The 14,828-nt window shown below is 39.2% G+C and overlaps 1 pseudogene across 1 annotated transcript in view; it reads right to left on the minus strand.

The window, feature by feature from the left end:
* Positions 1 to 300: 300 nt before the first annotated feature.
* The window catches only part of LOC144372358 (mitotic checkpoint serine/threonine-protein kinase BUB1-like), a 216,638-nt pseudogene continuing 202,110 nt past the window's right edge, over positions 301 to 14,828 (minus strand). Inside the window, exons 14-19 of the transcript XR_013432373.1 lie at positions 8,435 to 8,550; positions 8,033 to 8,194; positions 7,700 to 7,857; positions 7,430 to 7,604; positions 1,937 to 2,043; positions 301 to 621 (exon numbers count right to left, since the gene is read on the minus strand). The product of XR_013432373.1 is annotated as a mitotic checkpoint serine/threonine-protein kinase BUB1-like (transcript). The remainder of the gene's footprint in view (positions 622 to 1,936; positions 2,044 to 7,429; positions 7,605 to 7,699; positions 7,858 to 8,032; positions 8,195 to 8,434; positions 8,551 to 14,828) is intronic.

The following is a 14,828-nucleotide window of genomic DNA, read 5'->3' on the forward strand; positions in this document are numbered from 1 at the left end:
AAAGGGAGGGAGGAGGAAGCCCAGCGGGGTTACAGGCCCTCCCAGGTCCTGGCCAGGAAAGGCTAAGTTGGTCCAGTGGTCCATACAGCTCATGAGAATTCTTTTCAAGATCTGAGATTTTTTCCATTGATGGTACTTTGAAGTAATAGGATTAGAATGCATAATTCATAGATAGCAAACAAAAATGCACCATAAAGGACATGAATGTCTGTCTGCCAAGAGGGCCGGCAGGTCTGCCCCATAGGGCTTGCCACTTTGTCTATTCTGCTGGATAATTTAATAAAAATTAAGTCACATGGATGTATTTCGTGAACTTTATTTTTAACAAACATTTATATCAACAATACATCTGGAAGAACATCAAGGTTCAAAGAAAGAGAATTGTATTTACAAAATGATTTCTGGGAAAGTGTCTACAGTTAATTTTATTTTCTCAAACGCTTATATTCCAAGAGCAGCACAATGAGCCTGTTTCGCAGGGTCTTGATTTTGTTGGAATAGTGCTGTTGAAACAGACTCTTCAGCTTTTGCCTTAGCAAATCCAAAGGTGGAAGGTGATGGCAGTCTGGGATATTCAACATGGTGTGAAAAAACTCATCCCACACGTCCAGATGAGGAAGCCTGCAGAGAGAAAGTACCGGCCACGGATGGAACGCAGCCTGCTCTGGCCCTGACTGCTGCAGGTGGGTAGTGAAACAGAACTCTCACCTAAGAGCACTTGGCCATCAGGAGTGGACACATCCAATCTATCCCACATTAGAGAAATTAAAGTTCCAATTAATTGTCTCAACACACCTGGCTCCCAAAACAGATTTAAGATAAGCAGTCTTAGCAATAACTCTTCAGTGAAAAAAAATCTATTTTATTTTTTAAAGGAAATCTATCTGTGCTGGGTGTTATGAATGCATGAAACCCCAGGGGCTGGGAAGCCTAAGGCAAGAGGATCATGAGTTAGAGGGTGGTCTGGGTAACATAGTGCTACCTCTTCTCATTAAAAAAAAGATCCATTTGCTTTTGGCTCCTGTGTCTACCATACTGTCAGCATCTTGTGATCTGGACACGTAGTTCTAAGGAGCTCAACTGCACATGTGCCAGGACCAGGTGGACAGGCCGTCCTACTCAGGAGAGAGCTGACTGAAGAGCTCCAGCTACTCTAGTGGTTAAAGTCAACTAGAGGAGCTACAGAGCACAGAAAGATGGCAGCAGGGCCATGCAGAGGGCTGGCTTCAGGCTTTCCTTTACACAAGCGGCCAGGTGGAGACCTTCTGGATGACCATCTGGTCCTTCATTATGACCAAGAGGAAGCATAAAGCACTTGTCAGATATAATGGCTCATTATGCAGAATAAGACATAACAGTTACCAAGTTTTCTCCAGGGATTGAACCTAAGCTTCACTATGTATGGCACAGGCATTTTATAAAATTACTGCCAATTTTCTTTTTCTGTTTTGGAAGTGGGTAGGGAAGGCCAGGGGAATCGCAGTTGAAATTATTCCCAGAAGGTATATATGCACAGAAGATGAGTTCACTTTTCTGTATGTTTTAAATATACCTCAAAAAAGTTAAGAGAAGAAAGTGTAACTGGACAAGGAACAAGCATGTAACCAATACTTCCTACGCATTTCCTTGGCTTCTTACAGGAGAGATCTGAGGAAGGCAGGATGAGTATTATTTGCATCTCCACATACAAGAAAACAAGCAAGCACAGCCCTGAGGCTCTGGGACACCTGCCTGAGCGGGATGCCTGTCACCACCCAGGAGCTCCCATGGGTTCTGTGGGCTACTGGCTAAGTGGGAAGCCCTGTGACCACTCCCTGCCCTGGGCCAGCCTTGTGCTGTGCCCACACTGCCTAAGGGATCTCCTTCTGCCAGATGGAACCTGTTACTACCCTATTTATTCTCTTCCCGCTGTAGCCCGATGCCGACAGACACCTACCTTCTGAAAAGACCTTCAGGCTTTCAGACTCCTCCCTCGTTCTTCACCCTCATGTAGGTCCCCAGCAGCATGCAGTACACTGTGGCTGCCACTCCAAAGTAATCCACCTGGCAAGAAAGCGAGGTCCCATGACTCATGGCGATGCACACGTGATCCCATCACCATGTGCTAACATAGGCAGCAAGCTAAATCACAGGAGTTTATCTTTGAAGAATTCTGAAAGTTGATTTCTGGTGGCTGGGGATTCAAGCAGCAGGAATGCTGCTTCTCAGTGAGGTGAGCAAGAGGGATTTCACTAAAATTCAATGCCAGACAGTCCTAGTGACTAAGAGACTCAGAAATTCAGGTACACCGAACAGAGACAGCACTGGAGCTGAGCTGGTTGCAGCAGTGGTGATGGTTCACCAGATGGAGGGAGAACACAGAGAAATACAACAGGGAAGTGTGCTGTGACAAAACCTGAAATCAGAAAAGCAGCCTGCAATGAGCTGATGCGGAGGTGATGGAATGTGCTCTGTGTTTCTCAAACAGCCACGGGGAGCTGAGGCGGGGAGCCTTGAGCCTCCAGCTGCAGTTCCCGCTGCTGAACAGGGAGAGCAGCACCAACACTGCCACGCTCTCAGGTGAGTGCCCACCTAGGGTCTAGGCCTAGGGTCTTCCTAGCAGAACGTGAGGGAAAGGGACACCAGGATTGTACCCAGGGGGATCCACATCAGAAAAGCGAAGGAGAGCTGAACTCATCTTCTCTGTGTGTCTGGTGCTCACATGACCAGCTGAGGAGGGTCGGGACTCAGAACAGGTGTATGTGAAGACGCCGAGGGATTAAGCCTGGGCAGGCGCGTTCACGGGTGAGAAAGAGAGAGAGAGAGAGAGAGAGAGAGAGAGAGAGAGAGAGAGAGAGAGAGAGAGAATGTGTGTGTGTGTGGGGTATGTATGTGAAGGAGGGTGGCTCTCCTTCCTCAAGAGTAGAATTTTTGTGAGGCTCCTGAGATTCAGATCCCTTGACAGAGCTGGGCAACTGCCATGCATTAGCAAATACTACCAAACAAAGTCCCCGAGGCCCTGTTAGATCTAAGCCACTGGGTCCCTCATAGAACTGTGCGGCAGCACCCCTGGAGTACCGGGCCTGTGCAGACAGACTCCAGCCCACAGCTCCCTACCTCCCGCTGGGGAGAAGGGAGCTGAGAACGGCTTCAGCCAGCTTTAGTCTAGGCCACTCCAACCAGCCACTCAGGAGCAGTGACCACACATTCTTGTTGACTATTTTGATCACCTCAGTGGAGATGATTTCTTCCTCTTCTTCTTCTTCTTTTTTAATTAAGAATCTTTTCTCTTTTTGGGGAGTGTGTGTGGGAGAGTTCTTGATGTGAGAGGGTTCTGATTGGTTCATGGACATACACACATATTTTTTTCTCTCTGTTTTCTTCTCATTTTAGCATGTTTTTAATGTTATTTTTCCTTGCCTTTTGAGGATTAGGGCTTGGGGTTTGTATATTTTGGTTTTGTTTTCTTTTCATTGGTTTCTTTCTCTCTTCTGCTGACAGTCAAATTCTCTTGTTTTCTTTCTCTTCCTTCCTTAAAACCATCACCTGCTACATCTCGTCTTCTTCCTATGTTCACTTTTTTGAATTATAAACACTTTGACCTTCCTATCATGTTTTCTTTTCTCTTAATTAACTGTATTTTACCAAATTTAGCACTAATTGGTTATATAACTCTTTTCCCACCATTAATGCTGTTGTAATGATTACTGCTGTGGATGACATAATTGGCACCTATTGTTTGCTTTATTGCCAGATATAGCTCATGGCTACTTATTTGTTTGGCAATAGACCACACCATTGTTTTTTGTGGTAATTGACATTAAATGTCATAGTAGATATTTATTTTAACAGAAACAGATATATACTTTAATGCTGTCTGTTGTTTGCATCAGTTGTTACTATTGTTTGTTTTACCCTATTCTGAGAGATGCTGGGAATCTACAAGGCACTACAAGTTCACAGGGTGGAGATTCTGCTGCTGAACTCAACTCGGCGACAAGACAGCACATCTTGCTCCATGCACATGACAAACATCAGCTATACTTTAACACAAAGAATAGAAGAAATAAAAACTCAAACTAATGATCAGGCTCTGAATAGAAATGGCTAGGGGTTGTCCTTCAGGTCCCACTACAGACATCTACTGCTATACCAAAAAAGAGAATTAACACAGAGTCTGTGGATACCACATCTACAAGGGTGTCTCAGTCTAGATAACTTGAGGACACTTTGGCAAGTAAAGACTAAGCCCTAAAAAGGCCTATATGTAAGAGTGGCAGAGAAATCCACCCCAACAGATGTAAAAAAACCCAACTCAGGAATACAAGAAAAATGAAAAAAAACAAGATAACATGATACATCCTAAAGTTCATAATTCACCAGCGACTTACTCCAAAGATACTGAAGTGGATGAAATATCAGATAAAGAATTCAAAAGAATGATTATAAAAATGACCAATGACTTCCAAGAGAACACAGAAAAAACAGAATGAATTAAGGAAATCAGTACAGGATATGAATGAGAAATTCAACAAAGAGAGATAATAAAAAAGAATTAAACAGAAATCTTAGAAATAAAGATATAATAAATCAAATAAACTGTCCAGCTAAAAATCTCTCTAACAGAGTAGAAAATTCTAAGGATAGACTCTTAGAGCTGGAAGACAAAGTGGCTAGTCTTGAACATTCAGATAGTGTAAAAGAAAATACATATTGACATTCAGAATAGACAACATTAAGAGACCAAATTTAAGAATCACTGGAATTGAAGAGGGTTGTGAGAATCAGGCTAATAGGATGGATAATCTTTTCAGGGAAATCATTATATTATTATTAATATAATAATTTAGAAATTATTAGAACAGAAAAATTTCCAAACCTTGAGAATGAGATGGACATCCAGATATAGGAGGCATTCAGAACCCAAATAGACATGACTGAAAAAGAACCTATCCATGCCATAATTTAATTAAAATGACTAACACAGAGAACAAGGATAAAATTGTAAAAGTCTCAAGAAAAAAAAAATCAGGTCACATTTAGAGGTAAGCCAATCAGAATCACTTCTAATTTTTTAACAAACTCTAAAAGCCATAAAGTCTTGGAATGATGTGGCCTAAGTTCTGAAAGAAATTAAATGTCAACAAGATTGCTAGAACCAGCAATACTATCCCTCAAAATTGAAAGAGAAATAAAAACCTTCCAAGATAAGCAGAAACTACAAGAATTCAATACTACTAAACCGGTAATACAAATACTCCACAGAATAACCAAACCCCAGAGCTCACAATTAAACAAATCTCATTGGAAGGGTAGCTCTAAGCAAATGAGAAACAGGATCAAATTAAACATTATAAACATATCAAAATGGCAGGAATTAATAAACATCTCTTTATAATAATATTGAATGTAAATGGTCTTAACTCCTCAATTAAAAGACATAGCTGGCAGAATGGATTAAAAAGCAAGACTCAATTTTATGTTGTTTGGAAGAGACACCTTATAGGCAAAGACAGGCTGAAAGTAAACAACGAAATTGATATACCATGTGCATGGAGCCTGAAAATAAATAGGAGTAGCTACTCTATATCTGACAAAGCAGACTTCAAACCAAAATTAATCAGAAGAGACAAAGAAGGTTCAATATTGGTAAAGGAACAATTCAGCAAGAAGATATAACAGTAACAAATATTTATGCTCCAAATTGGGTGCAACTAATTACATAAAAGAGATACTACTCAAAGCCTTAGTAAGACCCCAGTACAGTAACACCTGGGTGATCTCAACACAATTCTCTCACCATTAGATAGGTCATCAAGACATAGACTCAGTATAGACTCTTAGGACCTGTAAGATATTATAAATCTAATGGACTGAACAGAGATCTATAGAGTATTTCATCCAACATCAGATGAATATTTTTGACCATGGTTCATGGAACCTCCTCCAAAGTAGATCATATTTTAGGTCACAAAGCACCTCTTAGAAAATACCAAAAAAAAAAAAATTAAAAATTCTTAAATAAGAATAGTGATAAAACAACAACCTGTGGAATACTATGAAGGCAGTTCTAAGAGGAAAATTTAAAACCAGCCTAATGATATATCTTAAAGCCCTTGAAAAATAAGAATGAACCAATTCCAAAATGTGTAGGAGAAAACAATTAAAATCAGAGCCAAATCAATTGACTTGAGAATTAAAAAAAAATTTAGAAAGGATCCATGAAACAAAAATTTGGTCCCTTGAAAAGATAAACAAGATTGATATGCCCTTAGCCAAATGAACCAAAAGAAAAAAGAGAGAGGACACAAATTCACAAAATTAAAGATAAAAAAAAGAGAAATCACCACACATGTCAAGAAATCCAGTGGATCATTAGGAACTATTTTGAAAACTTCTACTCCAATAAATAGTAAAACCTAGAAGAAATGAATACATTTCTAGACAAATATGATCTGCTAAAACTGAATCAAGAGAATATAGAAAACCTAAACCCGCCAATAACTTGTGATGACAAAGAGCAGTAATAAAGTCTTTCAACAAACAAAAGTCCAGGACTAGACAGATTCTCAGCTCAATTCTACCAGACCTTTAAAGAACTAATGCCAATGCTCCTCAAATTATTCTATGAAACAGAAAGGGACAGAACGTTTCCAAATTCATTCTATAAAGCCAGTATCACATTCATACCAAAACCAGATAAAGACACATCAAGGAAAGAAAAGTGCTAATCCTTCCATGGGGAGTCCATGGCTACTCTCTGAATATACTGTAAGACCTTTGGATGGCTGAAAAGAACAGACTGAACTCCTCCCCTTCCCCTGCACTCCAGGAGATGCCAGAACAGCATGTGGTCTGATATACTAGACCTAACTCCTGACCTTTCCCCTCTATCACCGGCTTCTGGAAGCCACAGTCCTCACTTGGTAACCAGGCATCTGATTTTATTAATCCAGGTTCAAAACTTTACATTTATCCTATTAAGTATTCTTTATATTTGTCATCTGTATTCTAATTTGGTGAAATTTCTGAAGCCTTTTAGGATAATAATGATCCATTTCTAACACTGTTTGAATCAGGTCCTGCACCTGAGTTTCTGTGCCACTCTCACTGTCAGAACCACCTGCCCACTTGCAAGACATGCAGTTGATTCCCCTGGGGGCAGTGGGGTGGGTCTCTCTAGGAACAGAGTTTCATCTCTCCCTTCCCCTGAGCCTTAAGTCCCATCTCTCCTTTACTACCTTCTCTCTCTTTGAATGCTACAGAGTCAACCCAGGACCTCATGCTTACTGGGCAAGTGCCGTACTTCTAAGCCATGTTCCTGGCCCCCATCTCTTCTTCAACTGTGTCCAAGAGACCAGTTCAAACTAACGAGATTCCAAATTCATTTTGAAAATCTGGTAGGTTCAACAGAGGAAAATTTTCCAAACCTCTTACTTTAGGTCCGTACCTGGTAGTTCCATGGTTTGTTACTGAGCATCTCAGTACACTGGAAGCCAGATGTTTGACATTTTGCTGTAAGGGCAGTTCCTTTTGGAAAAAGTTCCATATCTATACTCTGACCCAGGTCAATAAGTGCCAAACCAGTAGACAAATCGCCATCTTCATCGTTCTGTTCCAAAAACCTAGATTAAATACAATTCAGGACAGGAAATGAGCACAAATGACAAAGGGCTGCTAGATGTTCAGGAAAGAACCCTGTTCAGAGGTCCACACTTGCCTGTTTCCCAGTATGAAATTGTCTGGCTTAATGTCTCCGTGAATGATCTCACAGCTGTGGACTTGTTCAATCATGTAGAGCATCCTGATAGCGAAAGAGATGACGAGAGCCTGGGGCATCACTTTTTCGGGGGTATTTTTATAGAGGTTAATGGCATTCTAGAAACAATGCAAATGGTATCCTGAGTTGGATGAGGATTAATGAAATTTCAAGTCAAGGACTTTGCCCCTGTTTAGCACCCCAACTAAAGCTCTAACCAGAAAATATATGGGTAAGGCACAAACCAGAAATGCACTTAAATTCATATCCATATTATAAAAACAGAACACTTACTAATAGTGTCCCATAGCTGTAGAGATCTCCTACCAAGATGCTCCCATTCTGGAATAAGTGGGCAGAATAGAATTTGATAAACATGTGGTGCACAGCTGGCTTTAGTCTCTCCATCAGCTGGGTACCAATGTAGAATTCCCAGAGGTTGGCAGACTTCTGGACCTACAAGCAAAACCAGGTATGTGTTATTTATATCCAGAGTCACATTCTGGAAAATAGTATCCTAATAAGGGACATGAGAAAGCAATGACATTATGATTTGTTCTGCAGGAAGCAATTCCAGATCCTCATAGTATTGTTTTATTTCTTAATTGCTCAATAAAAACATCACTGTCTTAAAGAAAAAAAAAAGAGGCTGAAAATCATTTCTCTACAGTTCAAAAATGTATTTGCACCATTTACCTTTAAGACACATTTCTGTTTATTTTTGGTCTCATTCACATCTCCCTGGGTAGCTTCATAGACTTGGGCGAAGGCCCCTTCTCCAACAAGGTGATTGACGAAGACCAGTGAAGAACCTGGGAAGAGATAAATGTGTCAAAATGACAAATGGGCTCAAAATATTAAGGACTTTATCCAAATGAAGAATTTGTAAAATTTTCTTTGTACTTGAATTGCTTTCATAAATAAAAATGGCCACAGTTGCTTGGGAAATGTTTTACAGGCTCAGATGAAAGGAAGTAAATACCTGCAACAAGATCCCCCTTACCAAGTTCAGGGAAGCCTGCGGGGGTCACTAAGGTGCGTGGGTTTGGGCACTCAGTGCCTCCCCATCAAGGTTCTCGCATTTTAAAATGAGCAGCACCTGTGCTGCCCATCTTGCAGGCAGATGACAGGAGAAATCCTCCCTGAAGTGATACATAAAGCTTTTTGAAATAAACACGTTTTACAATAGGATAAAAATAAAAAAGACATCTTGACGAGGCTCCAATAACTGGTGCTGCTCTCCAGGCTTTGCAACGCTGCTCAAGGGTGACAAGAAGAAGAGAGATGCCGGAAGGTCGGCCAAGAAAGGCAAGGGCCCAGTGAACAAATCTGGGGCAATGCTGAAAAGAAGAAGTGGTCCGAAGGCAAAGATCAGGGCAAGCTCAACATCTAGTCTTGTCCTTCAAAGCTACTTATGACAAACTCTGTAAGGACATTCCCAAATCCGAGCTTCTAAGCACAGCTGGGGTCTTCAAGGGATAAGGACTTGCGGTTCCTTGGCCAGGGCAGCCCTTCAGGAGCTCCTCAGTAAAGGACTTTTCAAACTGGTGTCAAAGCACAGAGCTCAAGTAATTTACACCAGAAATACCGAGATGGAGATGCCCCTGTTGCTGTGCAGATGCACTAGCAGGTCCAAGCAACTGTGCATTTGGAAAAATAAAACTTTATTAAAACAAAACAAAATAAAATAAAATAAAAAGGGCAAAATAAAACGATAGCAACATTTGTAATAGACAATTTAAAATACTTAATTCAACTTTTAATTTTACATAGTTTTTGATTGATAGAAAAGTGGCCAAGAAAGCGGAGTTTCTGCATCCCCTAGCCCACATGGCTCTTATGTCACAGACTGTCACAGACAAGGAACCAACCGAGGAGTGCTGCTGCTGACTGAAATCCACACTTGCAGACTCACTAGTTTTTCTGTGTTTCAGGATACATTATATTTAGTCATTCTATCTCCATGGCTACTCCTAGCCTGTGACATGTCTCAGACTTTTCTTGTCTTTTTTTTTTAATTGACCTTGATAGTTCCAAAGAGTACTAGTCAGATGTCCTTCAAATTGGGTTTGTTCATATTTTCCTTGTGGTTACACTGGGGTTATTGATTTTGGAGAAAAAGACCATGGTGATGTTGCATTTGATTTTTAAAAATTCTAAAAATAATCCTCCCATTCAAAATCAAATATATATTTAAAAAAAAAACGATCTGTGATTTCCAGTCTAGCACATAAGCAGCTTGAAAGCTGTCACTCCACTTTTATGGCAAGAAAGTAACTGAACAACTGAAATTCAACAGCTCTTCTTGAACTATTAAAAAACTGAGATCAGAGGGAAAACTGCTGCACCCAAAGTGGGGAGATGGAGAAGAAGACACAGAGATTCACAGCAGACACCATGCTGGAATTAGCAATGGGAAGGACAGTACTCCTCAGATTATCTAAGAAGATGACTCTCGGTTGTTTGGTGCACGCCTGCAATCTCAGCGACTAAGGAGGCAACTTAGTGAGACCCTGTCTCAAAATAAAAAATTAAAAGGACTGGGATGTGCTCAGTAAAATGCCCCGAGTTTAATCCCTAGTATAAAAAGAAAGTCTCTAAGGAACCTTAAAGGCAACAGGGAAGACAACACAGCTTAACTTCTAGCCAGATAAAGGTTACACCAAAGCCTAACTATCTCAGTTCCATTTACACATTCCATCAGGTCTGGCCAGCAACAAAATTGACAAGGCATATTAAAAGACAAAACACAGCTTGAGGAGGCAGAGCAAGCACTGGAAATGGGCAGAGATTTCAGCATTATCAGACCAGGATAGTTTTTAAAATTGTTATCAATGTGCTAAGGATTCTAACAGAAAAAGGAGACAATTTTCAAGAATAAATCGGTCAAATAAGCAGAAAGAAGCAAAAAGAAATGCTAGAAATAAAAAACCCACTCGGTGACAGAAACCAAGAATGTCTTTTAGTAGACTGTACACGGCCAGGGAAAGAATCAGTGAGCTCCAGGACACCCTAAGAGGAAAACTGAAATGTAAAAAGAAAAGAAAAAAGTGTGAGTTTTCAAAAATTCAAGACCAACACCAAACCACAGATCCTGGAATCTCAGAGAATACCAGGCAGGACAGATAGAAAAACCTACACCTAGGCACATCACAAAGAAAATGCAGAAAATCAAAGACAAAGAAAATTTTGAAAAATGCTACAAAATAGAAATAGCTATAAAAAGAGCTTACTTCCGGAAGAACAAGGATAAGTACATCAGATTTCTCCTTAGAAACCACACAAGCAAGAGTGTGCAGTACAACAGTTAAAGGATTGAAAGAGAAAAATCACCAGCTAGAATGCTCTACTTCATGAAACTATCCTTCAAAAGTGAAGGATAAAGACTTTCTTACACAAAAATGGAGGGAATCTGTCACTGGTAAACGTGCACTGTTCTTCAGAGAGAAGAAAGATAATATAGGCCAGAAACTTAGACTCAAAGAGTGTTAAGTAAAATATTTGATGTTTCTTATTCTAAATTATCTAACAAAAACCCATTTGTTCAAAACAATAGCGTACACCTAGTGGTGGCATACCAGTGGATAAGTGAAACCAACGGCAGCAATGACAGAAGAGGTGGGCAGGAGGGAGGGAATAACACCCCTGCCGCATGGTGTGGGCCCTGCTGTGAGGGGGTGAGGTCCAAGTGGACTTGGACTGGCTCTGAGTGTATATATACTGCAAACTCTGCAGAATCCACTTGCAAATGTGACAAAGATAATATTACTGATATGCTGAGAGAGGAGACGCAACAGAATATGAAATAATTCAAAGCCAAAGAAGGCAGAGAGTGGGGGAAAAAAACCCACAAAGAACAAGTGTAATGACTAGAAAACTAACAAATGAAACATGAGTCCAGCTATATCAATAATCACTCAGAACACCAATGATCTTCACGCACCAATGAAAACACACACATTGAAAGTATAACGACAAATGCAGATTAAAAGTTAATAAGATATAGGATGCTAACAGTTATCTCAAGAAAACAGAAATAGCTGTATTAATTCCATACAGCAGATTTCAGATCAAGGAAAATTAACAGGCATAAAAGGGGGCATTACAGAAAAAGGGGTTAATTCTCCAACAGGACATGCTGTGTATACATCTCATGAAAGAATGTGAAAATATATGAGGCATGCATTTATAGAAATGCAAGTAAAATGGGTGACTTCACTATTACACTTGGAGATTCCTATATCCTTCCATCAGAAATGGACCATTAAGGGGCTCAGGATGTGGCTCAACTGGTAAAGGGCTCGCCTGGCATGCGTGAGGCACTGGGTTCAATCCTCAGCACCACATAAAAATAAAAAAAATAAATATATTGTGTAAAATATAAATATATTTTCCACCTAAAACTAAAAAATAAACATTAAAAAAAAAGAAATGGACTATTAAACAGAAAACCAGCAAATTGGATCTGAATGACATTTACAGAATATATGACATTCTCACACTGACTTGGAACATTCACCAAGACAGACCACATTCTGTGCTCTAATATACACCCTCACAAATTTAAAAGAATAGAAATCATATAATGTCTGCTCTCAGACCACAGTGGAATTAAACTGGGGATCCATTAACGCAGACAGCTGGAAAGCCCCTACATCTTGGGAGATTAAACACACTTCTGAATAACACATGGATTGAAGAAGTCTCATAAAGGACTTAGAAAAGAAGAAAGAGTATATAACTAAAAATAACACATTTTAAAAAAGAATTGTTTACAAAAAAGTAAGAATAAAAATAACAAAACGAAAAGATATAAAATTAATGATTTAAGGTTCCACCTTAGGAACTTAAGAAAAAAAGAACTAATTAAATGTAAACAAAAGAAAGTATTATGAAAGAAATCAATAGAGAAAAATAAGAAAACCCCAAAAATTGTGTTTTTGAGAAGATTAATAAAATTGATAAACATCAAGTCAGGTTAGCTAAGAAAAAAAAGACACAAATAATGAGAAATGAAAGGCTCATGGACGCTAAAGACATAATAAGAGAGTATTCAGAATATAATGTTCACAAATGAGAAAAACTTAGATGAAATGAACCAATTCCTTGAAAGACAAAATCTATCAAAGCTCATAAAGAGAACTAGATAATTGGAATAGTTCTGCATCTATTAAGAAAATTGCATTAATAACTAATAACCTTCTAAAGCCGAAAGCACCGGGTTCAGATGCACTCACTGACAGATTCTATCAAATCTGTAAGGAAGAAATTATAGAAATTCTCTATAATCTCTACCAGAAAATAGTGGTAGAGTATACTTCCTAATTCATTCTATGAGGTCAGCATTTCCAGGTTACCAAAACCAGATGGAGATATTATAAGAAACACACAGACAAATACTTCTCATGAATGTAAAAATCTTAACAAAACATTAGCAAGTAAAATCCAACAATGTATACAGTAAGTTATATACCACGACTGTCTTAGTCTGATTTCTGCTGCTATAACAAAATATTATGAACTGGATAAATTATAAAGAAAAGAGATTTACTTGGCTCATAGTCCCAAAAGCTGACAAGTCCAAGATTGAGGGGCTAGAACTGGGGAGGATCTTCATGGTCCATCCTAAGATGGTGGAAGCATCACATGGTGAGGGTGAGGCGGGAGATGGCCTGCCAGAACCCCCATTACAACTAACCCACCCAGCAACAATGGCCTCAGTTCAATCGTAAGGGTATGCCTTCATGGCTTAATCAACTCTTAAAGATCCCACCTCTTAATCTGTGACAATGGCAATTAAATTTAAACATGACATCTGAAGGGGACATTCAAACCATAGCAATGATCCAAGAAACAAGGATAGTTCAACATCTGAAAATCAGTTAACCTGACCCATCATACCAACAGGCTAAGAATAATCACATAATATAATCACATGATCATATTAACATATGCAGGAAAAACATTTGATAAAATCCAACATCCGTTCATAACAATGCTGAGCAAACTAGCATCAGAGAAACTTCAACTTGATAAAGAACATGTACAAAACCTATAGCCAGCATCAGACCTGATGGTGATACACTACATAGATGCAGCCCCAAGGTCAGGAATGAGGTGAGGATGTCTCTTATCATTTCTATTCAGCATTGTACTAGAATTCCCATCTAGTGCAATAAGACATTTATTTATTTAATTTTTTTAAAAAGAAAGAGTGTGAGAGTGAGAGACAGAGAGAGAATTTTTAATATTTATTTATTTTTTTTAGTTTTTCGGTGGACACAACATCTTTGTTTGTATGTTGTGCTGAGGATTGAACCCGGGTCGCACGCATGCCAGGTGAGCATGCTACCGCTTGAGCCACATCCCCAGCCCAGCAATAAGACATTTTTAAAAAATAAGTATACAGATTGGAAAAGGAAGAAATAAAACTGTCTTTCTTTATAGATGACAGGACTATCCAAAGAATCAACAGTAACAAAATCTCCTGGAACTATTAGTGGATATAGAAAGCTTATAGGACACAAAGCAGATATATAAAATACAATTACTTCCCTATGTTCCTGAAATACACAATTAGAATGAGAAATTAAAAAACAAAGAATACTTAGGTAATAATATATATAATGTACCAGATCTATATGAGAAAATCTAAACTCTGATGAAAGATCAAAGGAGATTTAATTGGAGAGATTTCCATGTACAGGGATAAGATTCAATTTTGTCAAGATGTCATCTCTTCCCAACTTGACTAAATGCAATCTCAATAAAAATCTAGAAGTTATTTTGTGAACGCCAACAAACTGATTCTAAAGTTTATATGGAAAGGCAAAAGACCCAGAAAGTCAACACAATATTGAGATGGAAGAAGGAAGTAAAGGGCTGACTTCATCCCACTCTGAGACTGACCATAACCCTGTGGTGCTGGCAAGAGACAGGCAAACCCATGGAAAAGAGCTGAGTGCAGAACAGAACCACACAGACTTAGAACTGCTCTTGGGCAAAGGATCAAACATGAGAAACAGTGTCTTCAGTAAGTGGTGCCAAGCATTCAGACATGCACAAGTGACAATGAACCTAGACACACACC

Source organism: Ictidomys tridecemlineatus, assembly GCF_052094955.1.
Source record: "Ictidomys tridecemlineatus isolate mIctTri1 chromosome 12 unlocalized genomic scaffold, mIctTri1.hap1 SUPER_12_unloc_7, whole genome shotgun sequence".
NCBI classification, from domain to species: Eukaryota; Metazoa; Chordata; class Mammalia; order Rodentia; family Sciuridae; genus Ictidomys; species Ictidomys tridecemlineatus.